Raw genomic sequence first — 25,417 nt, forward strand, 5'->3', positions numbered from 1 at the left:
ATCTAGCATAGTTAGACCTGCTGTAGCTGCAAATACTTTTGAATTAAAACCTAACACTATTCAGATGATACAACAATTTGTTCAGTTCGATGGTTTGCAGGATGAAGATCCCAACGCTCACTTAGCAAACTTTCTGGAATTTTGCGATACATGTAAAATCAATGGCATTTCTGATGATGCCATTTGTCTTCGGTTATTCCCTTTTTCATTGAGGAACAAAGCTAAATTGTGGTTAAACTTGTTACCATGAGGGTCAATTACTACTTGGGAACAAATGACCAAAAAATTTTTACTAAAATATTTTTCGCCGGCTAAAACGGATAAATTTACGTAATGATATCTCTTCTTTTATGCAGATAGATTTAGAAACACTCTACGATGCATGGGAAAGATACAAGGACCTCTTGAGAGGGTGCCCCCACCATGGGTTACCGCTTTGGCTCCAAGTACAAACATTTCACAATGGTTTGAATCCTTCGACTCGAAAAATGGTTGATACAGCTGCTGGCAGAACCATCAACAATAAAACACCGAAAGATGCCTATGAGTTTATAGAGGAGATGTCACTGAATAACTATCAATGGCAAGTCATGAGAATAAAGCCAACAAAAACAGCCGACGTTTATAACGTCGATTCGGTTACCATGCTCTCTAATCAAGTAGAACTCAAAAATAAAAAGATTGGTGGTTTTCTTAATTCTTCACAGGTTCACCCAGTAATGTAGTGCGAAGCAAGTGGGGGTGGAACAAACCATTTGGAATATCAACCTTATGGCTACAACATGGATAACGAGCAATTAAACTACATGGGTAATAATCCTCGACCTCAAAAAAATCCATATAGTAACACTTATAATGCAGGTTGGAGGAACCACCCCAATTTCTCGTGGGGTAGTCAAGGAAATCAAAGACCACAACATCCTCTAGGCTACCAACAACCACCCTACAAACAGGAAAAGAAGCCAAACCTTGAAGAGATGCTCTCAAAGTTTATATTAGTGTTAGAAACCCATTTTTAGAACACTGAGACAGCACTTAAAAATCAACAAGCGTTAATCTAAGGGCTCAAAACTCAGATAGGCCAGCTTTCCAAACTAATCTCCAAATGACCACATAGTAGTTTGCCAAGTAATACTGAACCTAAACCAAGGGAACAACTCAACACAATTAATATTCAAGATGACGAAGGACCTGAACCAGAACCGTGACAAGAAACTGTGGTAAGCAAAGGTCAAGGTGAGGTAGATCAAAATACAAACAAATTAGTAAATGTTGAATATAAACCTCTTGTACCATACCCCAACACAACAAGGAAAGACCACTCCGGTGAACAATTTGGTAAATTCCTTAAACTCTTAAAAAAATTACATATTAACTTACTATTTATTGAAGCTCTATCGCAGATGCCGAACGCAATGAAATTCTTAAAAGAGTTTTTAGCAAATAAGTGGAGGTCGAAAGAGGGGTCACATGTGGAGCTAAACGCAGTTTGCTTGGCCATTCTCCAAAATAAACTACCCAACAAACTAAAAGACCCAAGGAGTTTTACTACTCCTTGTTTAATTGGTAGTTTAGATATTAATCATCCATTAGCTGATCTAGGGGCTAGTATCAACGTCATGCCTTACAAAATGTTTAAACAACTAGGTCTCAGGAAACCTAAACAGACTAGGATGAGCATTCAATTAGCTGATAAAACTATAAGATTCCCTAGAGGTATTATTGAAGATGTGCTAGTTAAAATCGATAAATTTTTATTTCTCATTCACTTTATTGTTCTAGAAATAGAATAGGATAGCAACACTCCCTTAATTCTAAGAAGGCCCTTTTTAGCAACTGCGAAAACCATCATTGATGTTGGCACAGGTGAACTCACACTCCAGGTGGGAGACGAAACAATCACCCTTCAAGCTCGCAATTTTCGCAACACATCAGGAATTGAAGGTGATCATTTAAATCATTCTACTGAAACTAACAATATGGGGCAACCTACTTTGCAGAAAATGAGTCTGAAGGAAGCACTCAAGTTATTCTCAAGCAATAGTAAAGGACCTGTTCATGAAGATTGAAGACTACAAATCGAGGAACTCGATGAATGGCGGAAACACAAACCAAGAACACCCGACAAACTAAAACTACGCCAAAACAAGCCCGATACCTCTCCAAATCAACTTAAGGTTAGGGATAAGGTCTTATTAGATGCCGCAGATCCCCACATTGTCAGTACCACACCGAATGAGGAAATCCCTCTTACGGTACTCAATATTTACGGTGGAGGTGAGTCATCCCAAGTTTGGCACTTTTAAGGTAGACAACACCTGATTAAAACCTTATTTTTATGAGATTGATAGTAGGAATGAGGAGTATAAACTCCTTAAACCACCATGACCATTCACTGGAGAGGTAAGTAGAGCTTAGACTATAAATAAGCGCTTCTCGGGAGGCAACCCGAGCACTAACAATATTAATTTCTTTAAATTTTGGTTTTTAACTCCTAACTTACTAATGGAAATCTTGAATATAGGTGTTTTCATAGAGACACGGCCCAGCACACGGGCGTGCTTATGGCCGTGTGAAAATAGGGTAGAAGGTTTCCCCAAACATGGGCTACGATAAAACGCGACGGCCTTACCACATGGCCGTGGTCGAATCTGCCAAATAAACACGGGCGTGCAACATGCTCGTGTCTAGCGCCCGTGGACAACACTATCAAAATGACACGGGCGTGCGAAAACCTATACGATCGTGGGAGAAGCGAACCATGTCAGACACTGTCGTGCGACACAATCATGTAGCCACACGGCCTATACACACGGGCGTGTGAGAAGGCCGTGTGACGACATCACAATTCGCGACGAACACGGATGGGACACGAACCACAAGGGCATATGCACCGGCCATGCCACTTGAAAAATTAGAATAATTATCTTATTTTATTTTTCTTTCATTAAGTTTTTAAGATTCATTTGTTTTTAATATTCATTTGTTTTCCGTTTAAAAATTGGCTTACCTTCAGAGTCAAGCTTGCCATCCAAAGTTATCTCGAATACTCGATCTCGTCAATCCAAGAATATCATCCGTTCTTAATACAGAAACTTCACTTCTCTCCCTATCTTAATTTTTTATACTCTAATATCATCTTTGTACATTGAGGGCAATGTACATCTTAAGTGTAGGGGGTATTTATTTCATTATCAAGAAAAATCCCTGAATGATTGCCTTGTTCTCTTGAAAAGCTTTCATTTCATATTTAGGCTAAATTTTAATTAATTTATTATTTTGATTGATATATCTTGAATTAAAACATAGGGGTTTATGCATTGATTGTTTAAACTTTAAGACATTAGAGAATCAAGCATGATAAGTTGATTTTTAAGAATTTAAAATTATAGGTTGTTTCCCCAAGTCTAGGTATTACTTTGAATTAGAATTCACAAGTCTTAACATCAAAAATCCATAATTTTTGTGAGATTTTTGAGCCTTTCGAGCATCTATTAATTCTTTCATGCTCACTTTTATTATTGCTTTGAGTGCGTCAGTATTGAACTGTTATTCTAGAACTTGCTTGATTATGCATGTCGAGACCACACCATTTGATTTGATATGTCAAAATGATTAAGGCGCTTAGGATTAACCCACTTATTCCATGAAAAGCCTACCTCCACGATTAACCCTTAGTAAACCCCCTTAAGCCAACAAGCCATTCCTTGTATTAACCTCAATATTAACCCTTAACCCATTATTGTTGAAATCCCTTAAATTAATTTGATTCCCATTTTTTTCAAGATTTGAGTTGAAGAAATTGATTAGCTATGTCTTGTTTGATTATTTAACTTGTTCTTAAAAAAAATGTATACATATTAGTAGTGATCTTCTATTTGCAAGCTTCAAAAGTTAAATTCCATAGCCTGAGAAGAAGCTCTGTTGTACGTAAGTAATGATTAACTCTTTTTCTAGTTAGGTAATTTTTCAATTCAATCTCGATTCTAACCCTTTCTTTCAGCTTGTGACCACACCCCTTAACTAAGCCTCATTACAACCCTCTAAAGACCTTTTGATTGATGTATCATCTTAAATTATAGTGGTGGAGATTTGATTTTCATGCAAGCCTATGGTAATGACTTTTCATTATTGACTATTGAGTGCTTCATTTATTGTTCTTAAACACCTCGAGTGATTTGAGTGAACCTTTAGCGAGGATGTAAAAATCTATGATATTCTGAATCAAAGGTAATTACTTAAATGAGGGGATACACCTATGTTTGCATGAACAAAATGCTCAACTTGGAATGTTTGGAACTTTTATGTTCTTTTAGTTAAATTCTCAATGTATGATTACTTATGGATTAATGTGAGATATTATCGAAAGAAATTATAAGTTGAGAAGAATTTATTTTGATTATGAGATGAAAATTTTTGCTTGAGGACAAGCAAATGCTTAAGTGTGGGGGTATTTGATAAACCGTAAATTATACATATTTTTACCCCATGTTTAATGCATTTTATGGAGGATTTCTCATTAGAATTGGTGAATTCGATGTTCCTAATGCTTTAATTACATGTTTTATACTTAAGAGAGCATAAGAGAGCGAAAGGAACGAGAAACGGGCCAACAACAAAGAAAATGGGCCAAAGTACGAAATCAACATAGCCTGGATCTCCTCACACGGGCAGACCACACTAGTGTCAATTTAGCGACTCGAACACGGCCTAAAGTAATCAAACACGGGCGTGTGCCACAGGCATGTCCCTGCCGAGCCCAAATTGAGTCCAATTCAGAAAAGGCCAATTTTGAGGGTTTTTAGGCATTCCAAAGCCTATAAATACACCCTAGAGGAGGAAGAAAAGGAGGCGGTGGAAAGGGAGTAAGGAATTACTCCAAGAAAGCCGATTAATCCATCTCGAGCGGATTCATCATCAAGGTGAAGATCTCTCCTCAATTTCCCTTCGGAGTTTTGGGTTTTCTTTATGTTTTGTATTCTTTATTCTTCGAGATTTTTTCTTATTTAGTTATGAACTAAAACCCCTAAATACCTAAGGGGAATAAAACCTAAGACGAATCTTGTTATTATTTTCTGAATCGTATGATAAATATTTAACTTGTTCTTAATTATGTGTTCTTAATTCTTGTTTTGATATCCCAGGATACTGATTCAAGACATGCTCTTATTCAGAGGAGGAATAGACCATGGTTAAGAGTACATTTGTCATAATTAAGCATAGTTGATTGCGCGCCTAGACGTAGGGTGATAAGATTTTGCCAGATTAGGGTGAAACCTAATAAGGGGATCCATAAATCGAGTTAATACAACCCTAGAGTGTTAATTAGAGAAAAGTCTCAGTTATTCAATATAGGGATTAGACGTTATTAGTCTTGAATAGGGATAATAACATAACTTAGGGATCTCTATAGAATAACTTGAATGAATAAATAGTCTGATTCGAAGCCAGAATAACAAGTAAAGTCTAGGTGGATTTTTCCTTAGGTATTGTCTTAAGTCAATCGAATTTTCCCAAAAGCAATTCTCCAATTGTTTTCTCTGTGCATTCTTAGTTTAGATAATTAGTCAATTAAAACAAAACCTCTTTATTCTTAGGCTAGATAATAAAAAGACAGTCATTACTAGTACTTTTAGTTCCTTTGGGTTCGACAATCCGGTCTTGCTAAAACTATACTACTGTTCAATAGGTACACTTGCCTACATCGCCATAATAGTTAGTTCAAGAACGAGTAATTATAAATATTTAAAACTTATCACGAAATCACGCGATCAGTGGGCAGTCCCAATTCCCTAAGGGTCAAGGACAATGTTGATGATCATCATTGTCAGGTAACTCGGGATGACGTTCTGTGGTGTTTAAGGTTGGATGGGCTTTTCAAGGTCCTATTCAGAGTGCAGGGATAGGTGGGTCGATTAAATCCCCATGGGATGAGTAGGGTTGGACGGATATGGTGTGTTGGTTGGATGGGTGGGTTATTTTATAACTCATTTGCACTCATATGCATCTGTGTGATTCTGTGACTGTAGTATCTGTTCACTATTTGACTAAAATATTTAACTGTCTGATTGACTGAGAAGCCTGATTGTATTGTTTGACTGAAAGACACTTCTGTCTAAAGGAACCTTTTGTGATAGGCTAAGGCCCAATCGATTCTGATTCTAGAAAAGTGCTTAGGCCCTGTTTGTGACTACTGAAAATTACCATTATTAGGTCTAACAGAGCCATATAACTGTAAAGTTCCATATGGTCTATTTTGTTATAGTCGCTCTGTAAGTACGGTTCACTGCTGAACGTTTTCAAGTTTACTGTATCTGTTTCTACCTCGATAGCTAGTTGGTTTAATCTCACACTAAGGTCGTATAGCTTACCCCCTCTTCTATTTCCCCTTTCAGGTGCATTTCAGAATTTTGGATGCCGGGCTCGGTATGCGGAGGACTCAAGTAGTATAAGCCATTAGTTTGTGATTTCAAATTTTTATTTTGTTATTCAGTTGAAATGTGTAGTTTTAATTCTATGGTACTATTTTGGCTTTAAGATTTAATTGTTTTAATTATCCTGGTTTTAAATACTTTATATTAATGTTTTCAAAAATTGAATTAAGAGTGACTGATTTTTGTAAGATTTTCTCACGATCACTTTGGTGATCAATGTAGCATTCCGAATTCGGTCTAAACTTCTAGGCTGGGTTTGAGGTGTTATATTAGTAGTATCAGAGCCAAGTTTACAAAAACTTAGCCTATGCTCCTACGTTTTCATGTGTGTACGTGTTGGTTTAAAAAGAAATTTTGGAAAAAACTTTACCACAAAAAGTTTAATCAGTGTGCTTTTGAAAATGTTTTGAAAATGTGAACTGTCTGAGACCCCGATGCTGGTCCAAGTAAAATTTGGAACTGTGTAATTAGAAATTTAGACTTTGTTATTACAGTTGTTTTTATGTTCTAATATTGTAAGTCTCCTAAGTTAGCCTTATGCTAGATATGACTTTCGAAGGTGCGCGTGATCATGATGAGTCTTCTGCTCCTCCGGAATGCGTGACTTTTTAGGAGTTAGAAGACAGTGTGAGTCCGCCGACTTTGGGTGGCGATAACCTAGAACTTGGTACTGAGGCACTGACCCGATTAGTAAAGGAAGTGCTAAAAGGAGTGTTTGAGGCTAGGATAGGAGAGATCAGTGAAACACTTCAGACTAGATGCGTGGATTGTGGAAAGAAGAGAGATCACAGTTCTCTAAGGTTGAAGCCTTATTCTGCAAAGTGTGTTAAGACGCGTCTGAGTGATAGTACTGGTGGTTCTGGTAGTGGTGTGAATGTACCGTCTTGCGAGCATAGAAAGAGGAGTTATGCAGGCGACTGTTGCAGGAAGTCAGGAGCGTGTCTCTAGGTACAGATCTAAAGATCATCAGGTTCGAGATTGTCCTCTGTGATTTTGAGTCAGGTATGTTTAGATGCATTGATTTAAGTATAGGAATTGTGTATATAGTATGTGTATCTGCTTCAGTGGTTAGGTGTTTTGGGTGTGTGTCTGATGGTCTAAATTCAAGTTTGGTATGGTAGTGTTTTGGGAGTAGAGTGCGCAGCAGGAGCGTAGTGGTGCAATTCGTGTTATACCACTATTCTATTACTTGGAAATTTCGGGGACGAAATTTCTTTAAGGAGGGGTGAGTTGTAACACTTCGAATTTTAGCCCTAAAAGTTTTGGGATTTGAGCATAGGGACAGTGAGGAGGCTGTACGTATGAGTTTAGCTCGCATTTAAGTGGCATAATAGGCTTGCTGGTTTGGTGGTTGAGTAAGTGTTAGCATACCTCAAGGTTCTGAGTTCGAATCTTTATATGGGCATTTTGGAAAAACATTTTATTTATTTCTTTTTGTTTTTAAGTTAAATAATTATCTTGTTATGGGTTTATTATTATATGTTTTTATTTTTATTTTGCTTTTTCTATTTTTTTCACGTTCTTTTCTATTTTTGTTCTTTTTCTTCGATTTTCTCTTTTTGGCTCTCTTTGTTTTCTATGAAATCGGTTGCTGACTGATTGTGGAATTTCACTTCTCTGTCTTCATCTTCAATCACATAGCAGGTGTGGGATTTGAACCTTGTTTACAGTTTACTTTTCTATTTATTTTGTTTGCCAACATTTATTTTTGGCTTTTCTTGATTGAATGCTAACCCATTGATTTTGGGTTTTTAGTCGATGGAAGTGATAAGAAATTATCATTTTTTGGTGGTTATTGATAGGGCAAAGGTTAGGGACAAGTTTGGTGGTTAAAATGGTGGTTTCAAAGATATTTTAGAGTGGTTTCGTTACCTCTCCGACAGCCACACGGGCGTGTGGCATGGCATATGGCCGTGTGGACTTGGGAATTAGGGTTTTAGGTAAAATTTGGGTGCGATTTGGGAATTTTTGTCGAATTTCCTTCACACGGTCAAGTCCCTTAGGTACACGGGTGTGTGGGTTTGGGAATTAGGGTTTTGGGTGAATTTTGGGGCCACATGGCTTAGCCACACAGGTATGTGTCCATGTAACACTCTAAACCTGGCCTAGATGTTACAGCCGAATCTGACGTGTTACTTCGATGTGCGGTCCAAATCTTTGAAATTGTTGGTGAAAACCCGTTTTCAGTTAAAACTCATTTGGCTTTTAATGTTTGAGAAAACTTAGTAAATTTCATTATTACAGCTGAAATTACTTATCAAAGCATTTGATATCATTGATTTCTTAAATCAATTAAAACCGCGAAAACTTCTCTAGTTGAAAACCTTAAAGTTAAAATGCATGTTTTTCTTTGAAACCGTTATTATTTTGAAAACTCGATGTTCCTACTCTAGCAGTTTAAAATACGAAATTAAATGACCAACAAAAGTTAAAAATTCCCTAAATGGACTTATTACATAATTAAAACCCAAATATTAAATCTTTGAATAAATTAAGTCATAATTAAATCATCTACGATCGTGTGGCCACCTCTGAGTCCCTCGTGGCTCCAAATCGTCTAAGGCTAGGGATTACCTGTATAGTTAAAAGAAAAGGTGAGTTTACGAAAACTCAGTGTGTAATCCTCTATCAGACATACAGTAAAAAGTGTAAAAAGTGCATACAATAACGGTCTGGGCCTGAGCCCTATTCAGTAATAGTAAAGTCTGGGCCTTAGCCCTATATAGTGACAGTACGAGCCTAAGCCCAAAACAGTATTAGTACAGTGCAGATATGCAACCCATCCCAATCCAACCAGCACACCACCTGTACCAGCCAACACACCATGTGGGGATTAAATCAACCCACCCAACCAACACACCAATATCGCAGTGAAGGTGCTAATAACAGTAAACGTGGTGTACCCACTAATATCAGAATACTTGACTAAGTCACCAGAATAGAAAGAACAAGGCAAATCCACTAGTGTAGTACTTCCTCCAAATCATTATCCCAACCTCAGTGCAGAATGTCATGTCATAATATTACGTGTATGCAAGGTTTCATATTCAGATACAATTATATGTATATCATACACTCATCAATCAACCTACCCCTAGGGCATAATTTTCTTTTCCACCCATTAGGGTAAAATAGTAATTTTACCCCTTAGGGATATTTTGGTCATTTAACTAATTTTAGGGTCTCGGTACAGATAATGACCCTTCAAATGGTCTATAGTCATCTTGAACGACTCAGATAACCCGTATGGATAAAATGGTGTAATAGGCCCAAAACCCATTACTCGGCCCAATTGGGCTCAGACGCTCGTATGCCCCAAACAACCCAATTTTAGTCGCGGCTATGCGAATCCCATGGTCTGCTCCATTATTTTTCACTTACTGAATAGGTTATCCGTGTGGGGCCCATGAGCCCATTGGGCCCACAAGGCCCATCTCGACTTAACGAGGCCCATAACGACCCAAGCCCATAAGAACGCTCGTAGTGGCCTCTACAATCTGTCGCCCATGATCTATGGGCACAGTTTACCCCACGAGTGATTGCACACTTGTGAGGCGTCAAATGTCAGAGTTTCGGCTTTTCAGCTTTTTCCAATTCACAGTAACATAGTGGTGTGAATGCACACCTTTATGCAGTGTTTTGACAGTAGCACAATTGGGTATACAATTACACACCTTTTGGAGAGGAGATCGCCAAACACCACATGCCTAATCTAAAACCAACATATTGATCCCATGTCAGTACTCAATCACTCGAGTTAACCACCCATTTATGAACTCTTAATCCCTCAACAATACTTACTGCTTACCTTGGTAAAACAAGTAGGGTTCAAACCACCCTTAACCAACGATCACTCACCTACTGGCAATGATCTACAAAAAAGTCTCATTCGTTAAGTAACCTTAAAAGTAATACACTTAAACCAAGTGCATTTCTTACCGAAACGTAGTACAACAGAAGAGGATAACAACATTCATCCTACACCAACACAACCTATAATTGAGGCATGCGATGCCACGAGCGCACTCCTAACAACAATCGATACAAAGAAAGGATTCGAGAGGGTGACTACTATAGAATGGCAAAAAGAAAGAGGAACGGCACCACTGTGAACCCACACATTGTTGATAGTAATAGAAAGGCTCCTCTAATGCTAAGAACTTAACAAACCAAGAGGAAACTCACTTACCTTGATCAAAGTAGGGAGAGATTCGGTTGAGAGAGGGGATATTCGGCTAACACAAAGATAAGCAGAGAGAGGGGCAAGTGGTATTTGGCCAAGGCTCTAAGAAGACAAACGCAATATAGATACGAAAGAAAATGGAGAAGGGTCAGAAAAGAAGGAGGAGGAAGAGAGTTTTAACACAGGGTTGTGAGTGAACCAAAGAAGTGTTCGGTTAAGGAGAGGAACGTCCAAAGCCAGAAAGAAGAGGAGGGTATTCAGTTAAAGGAAGCAAAAAAAAAAGTGCACAAAAAGTCAATTTCGCCGCAACTTCAAAATGCCAAAACAAATAACTAGAGAGAATTGTCGAAAACTAAAAGAGCAAAACAACACCCAACCAAAAACCAATTTGGCACTCCCCCTTGCCCATGACGAATAGGTACCAAAGAGGCTCCTATTTTCAGCCACTACTACCTCAACCCCCTCACCTTAATCCCTTCCCCTTATCACTCCATGAAACATTCCTTGATTTTCTCTACCAACTTCTCCAACCCTCCATTCAAATTCCCTAAAACCAATTCAACTTACAATCTCAATCCAACTCTACCTCTCACACTGCCAAAGAATAAAAATATATACCCTAATTGTGCTGTTCCACGCTCGAACCTCAGACCTTGAACACTTCTTCACACACCACTGAGCCACAGGCTTTTTTGTGATACAAATCTACCACAACCATTTATAAATCCCATGCATTAGTACCCAGATTCTTTTAACAGCAAAAACAAAAAATTTTGTAGAAGCCAGAGCTTGAACCCAGGACTTTCCAGACACCCCCAAACACGCCCAAATCACTTAGCCACTACACCAAACATGCAATTTCTATCAAACCATGCAAAATTAATGCCTTTAAATTTTTAGGGCGTTACAACTCTACCCCCTTAAAAGAAATTTCAACCTTAAAATTTACCTAGTCAGAATAGGTGAGGGTATTGTTGTCGTATTGCCTCCTCTGGTTCCCAAGTAGCTTCCTCTGAACCGTGATTGCACCAAAGCACCTTGACCAGTGGAACAGATTTCTTTCTCAGCACTTTAACGTCACGATCCAATATATGTATCGGTTCTTCCTCGATAGTCAAATCAGGCTTAACTTCGATTTCCTCGAATGGCACTATGTGCAAGGGATCAGAGCGATATCACCTCAGCATTGACACATAAAACACGTCGTGAATCCTATCCAACTCTGGAGGCAGCTCAACTTGATAAGCTACTGCTCCCACGCGCTTAAGTATTCGTTAAGGCCCAATAAACCTAGGGCTAAGCTTGCCTTTCCGCTCAAAACCTCAAAATTTTCTTCCATGGTGAGACTTTAAGAAAGACATAATCCCCCACCGAGTACACAATCTCCTTACACTTTAAGTCTGCATATGACTTTTGTTTATCAGATGCTTCCTTTAACCGGTTTCAAATCAACTTTACCTTGTCTTCTGTATCAAAAATTAATTCTGGTCCCAGAATTCGCCGCCCACCCAATTCAGTCCAATAGGTAAAAGTACAACACCTACGACCATATAACACCTTGTACGGTGCCATTTGAATACTGGACTGGTAGCTATTGTTATACACAAACTCTGCCAGCAGCAAATACTCCTCCTAGTTGCCTCTGAAATCAATTACACAACTTCTTCACATGTCTTCCAGTATTTGAATCACCCTCTCTGACTGACCATCTATCTGAAGGTGGAACGTAGTGCTGAAATCCAGTCTTATACCCAAAGCCTCGTGTAACTTCTTCCAAAACCGAGATATGAATCTAGGATCTCTGTCAGATATGATAGGAACTAGTACACCATGCAGTCTCACAATCTCGGCCACATACAACTTGGCCAACTTCTGTAATGAATAATCATGCAGACCGGTATAAAATAATCAGATTTAGTTAATCGGTCTACAATTACCCATATCGAATCCTTCTTAGTCGGTGCCAAGGGTAGCCCACTCACAAAATCTATGGCTACCCTCTCCCACCTCCAGAGTGGAATTTTAACTGGCTGCAGTAACTCAGAAGGTAGTTGATGCTCACCCTTAACTTGCTAGCATGTCAAGCACTTACTCATATAATCAGTAACTTCGTGTTTCAACCCTGGCCACCAGCACAGCTCATGAAGATCCCAGTATAACTTGTTTTTGCCAGGATGCATTACATATGGACTACTATGCGCCTCTTGTAGTATAGATTGTCTCAGATCAGAATCCCTCAGTATACACACTCGGTCGAATGAATCCTCGATCCCGTAGCTATTGAATTTGAGCCTTTAACGCCACCAACTCCTTCGGTGCCATCCTATAAGGGGCAATGGACACCAGAGTTATTTCAGATAGGAGCTCAATACCAAATTCAACCTCACAGTCTGGAGGCAACCCCGAAAGCTCTTCAGGAAATACATCCAAAAACTCCTTAACAGTTCTGACATCCCCAACAGAAGGACCTTTAGATTCAGAAATACTAACAAAAGCCAAGAATGCCTCATAACCCTTGCAAACCAGTTTCTCATCCCTTAACACAGAAATTACATTGGACAGATAATCCTTTCGTTCCCTTATCACAGTCACCTCCTCATCCTCCGTAAACTTTAACACCACACACTTAGCAGCACAATCTAATTTCACACGGTGCTTTACTAGCCAATCCATGCCCAATATAATATCAAATTCCCCAAATGACAGTTCCATCAAATACCAGAAAGATCACCCCTTCGACCTCTACGGGCACATCTCTAAACAACTTATTCACCCCAACTGATTGTCCCAATAGACTTAACACAGTCATTTCACTAATAGTATTTTCCAACTGAATACCCAGCGTCTCAAACATAGTGCATGCAACATATGAGTGTGTAGACTCGATCTCAATTAAAGCAGTGTATGGTAAATTATAAATCAAGAACGTACCAGTTATGACGTTAGGGGTGTCACCATCCTCTCGGCGACGAGTAGCATAAACCAAGGCTGGTTGTCTCACCTCAGTGTTACCAACACATCTACCTGGTGTTCCACGACCTCGTCCAAACCCGTTTCCACCTCTGGCATGACCACTGCGTCTCGGTGGCTTCTACCCATCTCTCACTGGCTGAACATAGCCCTGACTTGTAGCTTGCATCTAAACAGGCCTCTGAGTACAGTTCTTAACCTGATGATCCATTAAACCATGCTTAAAGCACGCCCCAATTCATTTCCAACACTCACCCTAGTGAACCCTCCTACAATCAGTGTAAGGCTCCGGTCTAGCAACAACAACAAGAACCCCAGCTCAGACTGGCCCATCAAATCTAGGCTTTTTCTTTGGCCCACCAAAAGAACTTGAGGGTCCTAAATCCCCATTATTTTTGCCCTTATCCTTTTCACGGTTCTGGCACTCTGAGCGCTTTACATCCTCGGCAATTTTTGCCTTCTCAACAAGGGCAACAAAGTCTTACTCCCTCTGTAGAGCTATTAGCACACGCAACTCATCTCGGATCCCATCCTCGAATTGCACACAGCGTTCATACTAGGTTGCGACTATCCCGCGAGTATACCGACTCAGTCACAGAAACTCTACCTCGTACTCTGCCACATTCTTATTTCCTTGGGTCAAGTTCAGAAATTCCTTCCTTCAGGCGTCCACATACTTTCCTTCAAAGGTCACCTTGAAGAAGTTCCATGTCAAACGGTCAGCCTGCATACCTTCTCTTATAGTGACCCACCACTAGTAGGCCTCATCTCGCAGTAAAGACACTACCCCTTTTAACTTCTGTTCCACAATACAATTAAGGTCATCCATTATTCGTTCAGTAGCCTCTAACCAATATTCCGCCACATTTGGGGCTACACTAGAAACACCCCAGAAGATTTTTTCCCAATTAGATTGGAGTCGCTTAGAAATTGACCCCCCGTCCACTGATCTAGTACTCGCTCCAACAAACCTTTCAAGAACCCATAACATTGCCTGGGATAGAACATCATCCCCAACTGCTCGATCATGAGACCCTGTCTCAGTTACTGGTAAAGCTAATGCCTCTCTAGTAGGCATGTGACCCGATGCTGAAGACCCAGCTCTAGCACTTTCTCAGCCTCTACTATGGCCTCGTCTACCCCTTCCGCGAGTACCTAGTACTCATATCGATATACGCTTAATTTGAATTTAGAAGTTTTATGTTACCAGTTTATAATTCTAGTAATTATTAACAAATATTTTATGATAAATAGTATTTAAAGTTTTTATTTTCACAGATCGATATCTCACTATAGTTCTAAGTCTTTTACAATCTCAGTTTACTCTAACTAAAGTGTCGTCCAAATCTTTAAAATTATTGGTGAAAACCCGTTTTTAAGTTAAAACCCATTTGTCTTTTAATGTTTGAGAAAACTGTAACACCCCTAACTCGTGACCGACGCCGATTATGGACACGAGGGTTAACAGACAAATCCTCTTAAAGTACCGACCAATTTGGCATTTCTGGACAGGCTGGAAAACTGCGTCACCGTCGCCTTAAAATCATATCTCGAGTTCCAAAACTCGGAAACTGGTTTCGTAAATTTTCCTGAATTTAGACTCATATATCCATCCATGGATTTATTTTTAGAATTTTGGTTGGGCCAATTGGTACAGTTTATTAGTTAAAGTCACCCATGTTACAGGGATCGACTGCTCTGACCTCCGCGCGTTACAACTTGAATATCTTTCTGTACAGGGCTTTAATACTAGTGCCGTTTGTTTCTAATGAAACTAGACTCAAAATGGAATCTGTACATATAAGGCATGACTCCTAATTCTTTCTGGATAATTTATGGTAAATTTTCAAAGTCACGACAGGGGACCCAGAAATCGTTCTGGCCCTGTCTCACGAGAACTTTAATATCTCCCAGTATACTGCTCATATGGTCGTTTCGTTTCGTCCATATAAAATAGATTCATCAAGGATCAGTTCCATAATTTACTCACTATTTAATTCTACTTATACTATTTTTAGTGATTTTTCAATCTCATCTCACTGCTGCTGTCCGCAACAGTTACTGCAGTAGACTATGCCAATTTCATGAATTTTTCCTTGGCCTTAATCATCCATCATACATGACACAAATTATGGCCACCTTAACAAAATTTGAGTTTCTAAGACTCGTGGCTATAGGTTCTAGCATCCCACTCGACGACCACATAGGCCATTTTCACATGGCTTAAAGTTTACAACCCACAATTCGACAAAATATAATAGCCTATACATGCCAAATGTTCTTCAACAACAAAAAAACAATACCACAAGATTTCAGCCGGTGTGATGACTTCAACGACGGTTCCGAGCACACAACAGTACGAGTCCCAGTGACCTAAAATGGGTGACAAGAAAACACTGAGTGAGTTTACAACTCAGTAAGTCATAAGCATTTATCAATCCACTAATAAAGTCACTACAACATGTACAACAAGCGAGGCTAGGTACTCATCCATATCGAATCTATACCATAATACCTCGGACCTTTCGGTCCAATCTCGTACCAAGTCATACATCCACATTTCATAATCTACACAACAAGATAATCGAAGTATTTTTCACACATTAACTCATTTTCCAGCACAACCATACAATTTCAATCATCACATAGATTTAAGGCTTACCAATTCAACCCCAAGCATGGACGTATTTTCTATTCATCATGAGCTCGAGGTACTCACCCGATCCGCTGTCCGTGATCAACTCGATAATATCGCACACTCAGTGCCAATAGTGATGCAAAAGCATATAATAAGTCCGCACACTTAGTGCTATATAATCAGCTCGCACACATAGTGCTATATAGTCAAATTCGCACACTTAGTGCTGTACAAATTTTAAATCCGCACACTTAGTGCCAATCTTGTCACCGTGTCCATTTATACCCGCACACTTAGTGCCAAGACCAATACGTTATGCATTTTACTACCTTTATACATTCAACAATGGCATCATTCCATACACATACATTTCCACTTACACATCAATTCATTAAACACAATTGCATATATATATTATGATCATTTAAATCAATGCCAAATATATGCTTTATGACTTACCTTATATTGGATGAAACGATTTCCAATCGACTACTCGATTATCTTTCCTTTGCCTTTGCTTGATTCTCCACCTCTAGCTTCTTGGGCTAAATTTAACAAATAAATTGGTTTTATCATTTGAGCATCGGAAGAGGAATTCAAGATGCCTAGCCAATATATAAATATCTACTCATTAGGCATCAAAGTCGCATATGTACAAAATCATGAATCGAACTCAACACCTTAGTTAGTATTCCTCTTAGCGAATTTTCTAAGCCAAGAATAGGCATCAATATGCTTGCCTCTAACCGAATGCATGCACACCAATTTCCCTCATGTGGCGAATATGCATGCCCATGTTGAGGCCGATTATGCATTAATACCACACAAAACAGCATGCATTTTACTAACTAACGCATTACATATTGTAGCTCAATACACATCTCTCATGTACTACATAACCGAAAACATCATCCCAAGCAAATATATACCTTGAAATAGTATATATGTCATACCAATTCATCATGTGCAAACACATATTCAAAGCTCAAATCTTACCTACCATGCAACATGCATGAATCATGCTTATGGATATACCATGACCGAATACATCACAACACCATCATTTTGGTCATGATTAAGCAAAGAACTTAATGTCTCACTCAAAAATACTAAAAAGAAAGTCCAAGAGCCATCAATCCCCCATCACATACACCATTAACAAGCTTCATATTTAACATGCAATGGCATTAACACAAAATCCACCTTGGCCAAATACCATTTCCATGGCATAACAAGGATTTGAACCATGGCTAACATGCACATCAAGTTAGCAACCCAAACAAGCATGAATCTCATGACACACCCTCAAACATACCTTAATCTTGATGCAAGTATAGCCAAATCTCCTTCTAGTTCTCTTCTAAACCAAGCATGAAGCAAAAATCCTCCCTTTTCCTTAGTATTTTCGGCCAAAGAAGAGAAAATGGATGAACAAAATTTTTCTTTTCTCTTCCACAATGCACTGCAAGGGGGGGTTTCACTCACACACACACATTTTTTTCTTTCTTTATTACCCATACTCATTTGTTTATTGTTTCTCCCTAGTGCACCAACAAAACATGTTTCATGACATGTTTAGCCCATGATTCCTTGTCATGGCGGCCACTTCATGTTAGGGGGAAATTTGACATGCAAATCCCTTATTTTTGCATGCATTATAAACTAGTCATCCCACATTTCCCCATCATACTTTCAATGTTTACTACTAGGCCCTTTCTAATGAAATTCACATTTATAACTCTAAATCAAACATCAAAATGTCACACATGAATTAACACATATCATAGGCATCAAAATAAATTATAAATTATTTTTATGCCTCGCTTTTGTGGTCCCGAAACCACATCCCGACTAGGGTCAATTTTGGGATGTCACAACTCTCCCCACTTAAGAAATTTTCGTCCCGAAAATCTTACGTAAATAGGCTCGGTATCGCTCTTTCATAGAGTCCTCAAGTTCCCAAGTGGCTTCTTCAATTCCGTGTTTATGCCACAACACCTTCACCAACGGGATTTTCTTATTGCGTAACTCTTTTACTTCACGCATCATAATGCGAACCGGTTCCTCTTCATAGCTCAAATTAGGTGAATCTCAATCTCGGATGGAGCAATTACGTGCGATGGATCGACCTATATCGTCAAGCATCGAGACATGAAAACGTTGTGAATCCTTTCGAGCTCGGGGCAAAATTAATCGATATGCGATGGCCCAACTCGTTCGGATACTTCATATGGCCCGATAAACCTCGGACTCAATTTGCCCTTACGACCAAATCTAAGCACCTTCTTCCAAGGTGAAACTTTGAGAAAGACCTTGTCTCCAACCCGATATTCAATATCTTTTCTTTTCAAATCCGCATACGACTTTTGGCGATCCGGCGACTTTCAAACTTTCACGAATTACTCGAACTTTTGCTCGGCATCCTTAACCAAATCAACCTCAAGAATTTACCTTCACTAAGTTCACCGAGAATAATGGGGTACGGCATTTACGACCGTATAAAGCCTCGTAAGGCGCCATCTTAATGCTTGATTGAAAGCTATTGTTGTAGGCGAATTCAATCAAAGGTAAATACCGTTCCATGAACCACTAAACTCAAGGATGCAACATCTCAACATATCCTCGAGTATTTGAATTATCCGTTCGGATTGACCATCGGTTTGGGGATGAAAAGCGGTGCTAAAATGCAGCTTGGTACCCAAAGCATCTTGCAATTTCTTCCAAAATCGCGACGTGAATCTTGGGTCTCTATCCGACCACGATAGAAATAGGCACCCGTGTAATCTCACAATCGAGAAACGTACAATTCCGCTAATTTGTCCATTGAAAATCCGTGCGTCACGGGATAAAGTGAGCCGACTTAGTTAGTCTATCGACAACGACCCAAATCGCATCCTTCTTACTCACGACAATGGCGGTCCGGATACAAAGTCCATTGTGACTCGATCCCATTTCCATTCGGGTATCATGATCGGTGAAGTAATCCCGATGGCACTTGATGTTCCGCTTTCACTTGTTGACATATCGACACCTTGAAACAAATTCGAAATGTCTCGTTTCATCTTAGGCCACCAAAATTGGCGTTTGGTCATTGTACATTTTAGTACTACCCGGTGGATTGACATTCGACTACAATGGGCTTCATTTAGAATCATCGAAATAAGTTCAATTCTTTGGAACACAGACGACTTCTAAACCTTAAACAATCGTCATCATCAATTTGAAACTCTGATTCCTTGCTCAGAACACACTCAGCCCGTTTTGCAAGCAACTCCTCATCAACTTTCTGAGCTTCCCGAATTTGATGAGCCAACAATGGTTTGGCCTTCAATTCGGCTACTAACACATTGTCGGGTAGAATAGACAAGTGTACATTCATCGCTTCGTAAAGCAAGCAAAGATTTCGACTTAAGGCATCCGCAACCACATTGGCCTTTCCCGGGTGATAATCAATAACGAGTTCATAATCTTTTAACAACTCGAGCCATCGTCTTTGTCGCAGATTTAAGTCTCTTTGAGTCATCAAATATTTGAGACTTTTGTGATCCGAATACACATGGCACTTCTCACCAAATAAGTAATGTCGCCATATCTTTAAGGCGAATACGATGGCGACCAATTCGAGATCATGGGTGGGATAATTTTTCTCATGTGGCTTTAATTGTCTCGACGATAGGCCACAACTCGCCCTTCTTGCATCAATACGCAACCCAACCCAAGTAGGGATGCGTCACTATAAATGACAAACTCTTTGCCCGATTCGGGTTGCACTAGAATTGGGGCTTCATCAAATAAGCTTTCATTGATCGAAACTTTTCGACATTTCTCCGTCCATTCGAACTTAACATCCTTTTGGAGTAACCGTCATTGGCGTGGCTATCGTCGAAAACCTTTACAAATCGTCGGTAATAACCGCAAGCCCCAAAAAGCTCTAACTTCGGTAACATTCCTTGGTGGTTTCCAATCGACTATGGTCGAAATTTTGTTCGGGTCCACCACGACACCCGTCACGGACACCACGTGCCCCAAAAAGCTAACCTCTTTCAACCAAAATTCACATTCTTGAACTTTGCGTATAATCGCTTATCTCGTAAGATTTGCAACACTAGCCTCGGTGTTCAAAGATGCTCGGTTTCATCTCTCGAATAGACCAAAATGTCATCGATAAATACAACTACGAACCGATCCAAGTATGGCCTGAAAATTCTATTCATTAAATCCATAAACACCGCAGGGCATTAGTGAGCCCAAACGGCATCACCAAGAATTCGTAGTGACCATACCTCGTTCTAAAAGCGGTTTTGGGTATGTCCGATTCTCGGACCCTCAACCGATAGTACCCGACCTCAAATCTATCTTTGAAAACACCGAGGCTCCCTTTAATTGATCAAACAAATCGTCAATTCGTGGCAATGGATATTTATTCTTTATCGTCACTTTATTGAGTTGACGATAGTCGATGCACAACCTCATGGTTCCGTCCTTCTTCTTCACAAACAATACAAAAGCGCCCCATGGAGAAAAACTCGGTCGAGCGAAACCTCTATCCGTCAATTCTTGCAATTGAACCTTCAATTCCTTTAATTCGTTAATGCCATACGATACGGGGCTATTGAAATCGGCGTAGTACCGGTACAACCGATGCGAATTCCACTTCTCGAACCGGTGGCAATCCGGTAACTCCTCGGAAAAACATCTGAATACTCACAAACCACTGGTACCGATTCGAGTTTCCTTTCCGTCTCTTTACTCCCAAACACATACGCAAGGTATGTTTCACACCCTTTTCACATATCTTGACGGTCATAGAAGATATTATTGCTGCACTCCCTTTAAATCGATGAGACTCGACTCGGACTACCTCATTATTTGCACTCCTCAAATTAATGGTTTTCCTTTTGCAGTCCACCATTTGCATCATGTCTGTCACCAATCCATACCAAGAATAACATCAATTCATGAAATGGTAGAAGCATCGGATCGGTAGGAAAACAGATTCTCGAATTATTAGGGGCATCTCTTGCACACTTTATCAACAAGCACGTATTGACCCAAAGGGTTTGACACTCGAATTACGAACTCGAGAGACTCAACGGTGAGAGTCTTCTTTGGATGCTAAGGTTTCACATACATATGAGTGAGTAGAGCGGGGTCAATCAATGCAATCACAATAGTATCAAAGAGAGTAAAAGTACCGTGATAACGTCGGGGAGGATGCCTCCTCTCGTGCGGATGGCATATGCTCTAGCAGAGCACGGGTCTCGGATCGGACGGCCGTATTAGAGGCTCCTCTCGATTACCACCCCTACCTCCAGAGATTCTCTGGGCCTACCTCCACCGTCGTTCCACTAGGTCTTGCACCTTGCGTCTTATTCCTCTCATCTAGCTCCGTGCAATCTCTAATGAAGTGGTCCTTGAACCGCATCCATAACAGCCCTATTAATGACTTACCCCAACATTCACCTAGGTGTCGTCTTCCACATTGGGGGCATTCAGTCTCTCTTGACGATTATTGCCCACACTAGCTATCAAGTAGCTCGAGTCCGTCAATGGTCGGCTCTAATGGAAATTCCCGATGCGTCCTCGACTTCTTGGTGTCCTCCCGAACCTCTTTACAGCCGAGAACGGAGCTTTACTCGTCGATCTTTTACGGTAATCTCTTGCTTCAAATTCAGCCTTCTTCTTCTCCCTCCCAAGTTCTTCCGCCTTGCAGGCTCGTTCGACTAGTGTCACGAACTCCTTTATCTCCAAAATTCCCACTAGTAACTTTAACTCTTCATTCAATCCTTCTTCAAATCTTTTGCACATCGCAACCTCATCAGCCACACACTCCCGAGCATACCGACTAAGTCTTACGAACTCATGTTCAGATTCGAGATCTGATCATCCGGCCTTGCTTGAGTTCCAAGAATTCCTTACGCTTCGATCGATGAACCGTTGACTAATGTATTTCTTTCGAAATTCGGATTGGAAGAAATCCCAAGTAACTCGTTCATTTGGGACTATGGAAATTAAAGTCCTCCACCAATAGTAAGCTGAGTCTCGCAACAAGGATATAGCACACTTAAGACATTCGTCGGGTGTGCATGACGATCATCTAACACTCTAATGGTGTTATCGAGCGAAACTCGGCCTTTTCGGCATCATCAAGAACTATGGCCTTGAACTCCTCGGCCCCACGCTTCCTAATCAAGTCCACAGGTGGTTTACTCACCTCACAGGATCGATGCTCGGAGGCATTGCGAGTCTTGGGGTGGAGTATTTAAATTCGGAATGGTTGGACAGCCGGGTTGGTTCGGGCATATTGCGCGACCCACTCATTCATCATAGTGAAGAAGGCTTGTTTCGCCCCTTCATTTTGATTATTCGCGGATGACTGAGGCTCAACAGGCGGTGTCCCTTGCGCAGGAGCAGCCGCTACACTTTCAACGTCATCCGCCAAGGGTCTCTCTACCCGGGTTCCATCGCTAATCAAAACAAAAATTTCAACCGTCAAGTCATCACATTATTAAGCACTATCAATTTGGCATGTATAGCTAGACTCACACGCGCTATGGTAGTCCTAGAACCGACTAAACCATAGCTCTGATACCAATAAAATTGTAACACCCTAACTCGTGACCGGCGCGTTAGTCGGACACGAGGGGTTAACGAGACAAATCCTCTTAAAGTACCGACCAATTTGGCATTTCTGGACAGGCTGGAAAACTGCGTCACCGTCGCCTTAAAAATCATATCTCGAGTTCCAAAACTCGGAAACTGGTTTCGTAAATTTTCCTGAATTTAGACTCATATATCCATCCATGGATTTATTTTTAGAATTTTGGTTGGGCCAATTGGTACAGTTTATTAGTTAAAGTCACCCATGTTACAGGGATCGACTGCTCTGACCTCCGCGCGTTACAACTTGAATATCTTTCTGTACAGGGCTTTAATACTAGTGCCGTTTGTTTCTAATGAAACTAGACTCAAAATGGAATCTGTACATATAAGGCATGACTCCTAATTCTTTCTGGATAATTTATGGTAAATTTTCAAAGTCACGACAGGGGACCCAGAAATCGTTCTGGCCCTGTCTCACGAGAACTTTAATATCTCCCAGTATACTGCTCATATGGTCGTTTCGTTTCGTCCATATAAAAATAGATTCATCAAGGATCAGTTCCATAATTTACTCACTATTTAATTCTACTTATACTATTTTTAGTGATTTTTCAATCTCATCTCACTGCTGCTGTCCGCAACAGTTACTGCAGTAGACTATGCCAATTTCATGAATTTTTCCTTGGCCTTAATCATCCATCATACATGACACAAATTATGGCCACCTTAACAAAATTTGAGTTTCTAAGACTCGTGGCTATAGGTTCTAGCATCCCACTCGACGACCACATAGGCCATTTTCACATGGCTTAAAGTTTACAACCCACAATTCGACAAAATATAATAGCCTATACATGCCAAATGTTCTTCAACAACAAAAAACAATACCACAAGATTTCAGCCGGTGTGATGACTTCAACGACGGTTCCGAGCACACAACAATCGAGTCCCAAAGTGACCTAAAATGGGTGACAAGAAAACACTGAGTGAGTTTACAACTCAGTAAGTCATAAGCATTTATCAATCCACTAATAAAGTCACTACAACATGTACAAAAACGAGGCTAGGTACTCATCCATATCGAATCTATACCATAATACCTCGGACCTTTCGGTCCAATCTCGCACCAAGTCATACATCCACATTTCATAATCTACACAACAAGATAATCAAGTATTTTTCACACATTAACTCATTTTCCAGCACAACCATACAATTTCAATCATCACATAGATTTAAGGCTTACCAATTCAACCCCAAGCATGGACGTATTTTCTATTCATCATGAGCTCGAGGTACTCACCCGATCCGCTGTCCGTGATCAACTCGATAATATCGCACACTCAGTGCCAATAGTGATGCAAAAGCATATAATAAGTCCGCACACTTAGTGCTATATAATCAGCTCGCACACATAGTGCTATATAGTCAAATTCGCACACTTAGTGCTGTACAAATTTTAAATCCAAGACACTTAGTGCCAATCTTGTCACCGTGTCCATTTATACCCGCACACTTAGTGCCAAGACCAATACGTTATGCATTTTACTACCTTTATACATTCAACAATGGCATCATTCCATACACATACATTTCCACTTACACATCAATTCATTAAACACAATTGCATATATATATTATGATCATTTAAATCAATGCCAAATATATGCTTTATGACTTACCTTATATTGGATGAAACGATTTCCAATCGACTACTCGATTATCTTTCCTTTGCCTTTGCTTGATTCTCCACCTCTAGCTTCTTGGGCTAAATTTAACAAATAAATTGGTTTTATCATTTGAGCATCGGAAGAGGAATTCAAGATGCCTAGCCAATATATAAATATCTACTCATTAGGCATCAAAGTCGCATATGTACAAAATCATGAATCGAACTCAACACCTTAGTTAGTATTCCTCTTAGCGAATTTTCTAAGCCAAGAATAGGCATCAATATGCTTGCCTCTAACCGAATGCATGCACACCAATTTCCCCTCATGTGGCGAATATGCATGCCCATGTTGAGGCCGATTATGCACTTAATACCACACAAAACAGCATGCATTTTACTAACTAACGATTACATATTGTAGCTCAATACACATCTCTCATGTACTACATAACCGAAAACATCATCCCAAGCAAATATATACCTTGAAATAGTATATATGTCATACCAATTCATCATGTGCAAACACATATTCAAAGCTCAAATCTTACCTACCATGCAACATGCATGAATCATGCTTGTGGATATACCATGACCGAATACATCACAACACCATCATTTTGGTCATGATTAAGCAAAGAACTTAATGTCTCACTCAAAAATACTAAAAGAAAGTCCAAGAGCCATCAATCCCCATCACATACACCATTAACAAGCTTCATATTTAACATGCAATGGCATTAACACAAAATCCACCTTGGCCAAATACCATTTCCATGGCATAACAAGGATTTGAACCATGGCTAACATGCACATCAAGTTAGCAACCCAAACAAGCATGAATCTCATGACACACCCTCAAACATACCTTAATCTTGATGCAAGTATAGCCAAATCTCCTTCTAGTTCTCTTCTAAACC

General features: G+C 39.8%; 1 non-coding gene across 1 annotated transcript; it reads right to left on the reverse strand.

Moving 5' to 3' along the window:
- Positions 1–322: 322 nt before the first annotated feature.
- On the reverse strand, positions 323–430 carry LOC128284996 (small nucleolar RNA R71). The gene has a single exon (XR_008275412.1). It is a non-coding gene; the product is annotated as a small nucleolar RNA R71 (small nucleolar RNA).
- Between the last annotated feature and the right edge of the window lie 24,987 nt (positions 431–25,417).

The sequence above is a fragment of the Gossypium arboreum genome, chromosome 11, assembly GCF_025698485.1.
Source record: "Gossypium arboreum isolate Shixiya-1 chromosome 11, ASM2569848v2, whole genome shotgun sequence".
NCBI classification, from domain to species: Eukaryota; Viridiplantae; Streptophyta; class Magnoliopsida; order Malvales; family Malvaceae; genus Gossypium; species Gossypium arboreum.